At 40.4% G+C, this 2,228-nt stretch overlaps 1 non-coding gene across 1 annotated transcript; it reads left to right on the top strand.

The window, feature by feature from the left end:
* The first annotated feature begins 1,322 nt into the window (after positions 1-1,322).
* LOC132655477 (U6 spliceosomal RNA) lies at positions 1,323-1,433 on the top strand. Its single transcript, XR_009593285.1, has one exon. It is a non-coding gene; the product is annotated as a U6 spliceosomal RNA (small nuclear RNA).
* Positions 1,434-2,228: the final 795 nt, after the last annotated feature.

The following is a 2,228-nucleotide window of genomic DNA, read 5'->3' as shown; positions in this document are numbered from 1 at the left end:
TCAGATCTGAAGAAGCAAGGAGTCACCTAGAGGCTGAAAAAGTAGAGAAAATGGATTCTCCCCTAGCACTCCCACAGGGGAACACAGATGCTGACACTGCAGTGTCAGCCAGCTAGAATCACATTCTGAATTTAACCTCAGAAATGGAAGACAATAGGTTTGTGTGTTAAGGTGTATGTTGACTTTTTCCAGCTGTGACTGGGGCTATTAACTTGAGAATAGGAGCAGGTACATACTGAGGTCCAGGCATTTGGTGTGAGGATTTTTTAAATATGTCGGTAAATCAAAAAGTGTGGGCTTGTGGCAAAAAAAAAATGAGTGAATCAAAATTCACCTTGGACAGCTGAGTGATGTGAAGAAAGACTGTGGAGAAATATGAGCATTGGAGGTGGAGAGAAGGTATGGGTTCTGTTTCTGGAGTGCTGGATGCAAAATCCTTCCTGCCCTTCAGACAAAAAGAATCCACCAACCACAAAACTTTGAAGAAATCAAAATTCTGGTAAAATATACTGGGCTTAAACCATGTCACAGACAAGGAGATGGCAGAATTTTCAACATAACAAATATTCTCTGATGGAAGAACTATGTTGTCTGTGTCATAGCTTCTTCATACTATTTCTGATATAGGTCAGCTGAAGCAGGAAGTACAAAAACAAATATGCAAATTATGTTCTAATAAAGATATATCAAATTGAAAACTGTTCACCCAGTAATGTGCAAAAAATTCTCATAGCATTTATTTGAAATTTTCTTTCCTTTTCAAAACAGTGACCTTGGAGAGATGAGGGAGGGTAGGATAGGGAAGGAGTGACAGAGGGGCTACAGGTGGGATACAAAGTGAATAAAATGTAATTCATAAAAATAAATTAATTTAAAAATATTTATGACTTGTTTTTTATTTAATTATTTTTATTTTTATTAATTACAGTTTATCTTCCTCTGTGGCCTGGTAAGGCTGCTTCCCCGTCAGGGGGAGGTGATCAAAGAGCAGGCCAATCAGTTCCTGTCAGAGACAGTCCCTGTCTCCATGACTATGGAGCCCACTTGGACATTGAACTGCCATAGGCTACCTCTTTGCAGGGGTATCAGGCCATCTCCATGAGTGGTCCTTGGCTGGAGTCTCAGTTTCAGAAAAGACCCCTGTGCCCAGATGTTTTGGATCTGTTGCTGTCTTGTGGAGTTCTTGTCCTCTCCAGATCTGGGTCACACCATGTAGTTATGGATGGCTTGCAAATATTCAATATTTATACAGTGCTTGCCTTGAACTCACAGAGGATGGTTTGCCTGAGTATGCACAGTGCTGGGATAAAAGGTATAGGCCAGTGCTCGCTTCGGCAGCACATATACTAAAATTGGAACGATACAGAGAAGATTAATTAGCATGGCCCCTGGGCAAGGATGACACGCAAATTCGTGAAGCGTTCCATAATTTTGGACCAAATATACCTGGGCACAGGGGTCTTTTCTGAGACTGACACTCCACCAAGGACCGTGTATGGATATAACCTAGAACTTTTGCTCGGATGAAGTCCGTGGTAGCTCAGTAACCAATTGGTTTCCCATAGTAAGGGGAACAGGGACTATTTCTGACAGGAACTCAATGGCAGGCTCTTTGACCTCCTCACCCCCCCAAGGGAGGAGCAGTCCTGCTAGGCCACAGAGGAGGACTCTGGAGATACCTGATAAAACAGGGTCAGATAAAAGGGGAGGAGGTCCTCCCCAATCAGTGGGCTTGGAAAGGGGCAGGGAGGAGATGATGGAGGGAGGGTGGATTGGGAGGAAATAAGGGAGCAGGATACACCTGGGATACAGAGTTAATAAAATGTAACTAATAATAAAGAAATAAAATTAAATTTTAAAAAAGGTATAGGCCACCATGATTGACTTAAAATTTTATTTTCTATTAAAAAGATATTACTTCTTGGGAATGGCACTAATTTTAATATGAGATGATGTCAAACTTGATTATGATATTAATGGCATGGCAACCCACTGGGTTGGAGATGTAATACATTGGTCATAGGACTAAAATTCATTACATATTTGAAACACTGAGGTTTGTCATATTCTCTGTGTTACTTGAGCTTGTTAAAATTTCTCAAGTTTATCTGCTGACATCCTTAATTTTCCAAATTAACTAAAATGCTAGAGGTAGCTAGGGCTTGAGATGATGTAAATCTACTTAATTAATTAATTAAGTTCTTCATTACTAGTTAGTGTTAGAATTG

The sequence above is a fragment of the Meriones unguiculatus genome, chromosome 7, assembly GCF_030254825.1.
Source record: "Meriones unguiculatus strain TT.TT164.6M chromosome 7, Bangor_MerUng_6.1, whole genome shotgun sequence".
Lineage (NCBI taxonomy): Eukaryota > Metazoa > Chordata > Mammalia > Rodentia > Muridae > Meriones > Meriones unguiculatus.
The sequence above is the reverse complement of the archived record's forward strand: the minus strand, read 5'-3'. Positions and strand labels throughout refer to the sequence as shown.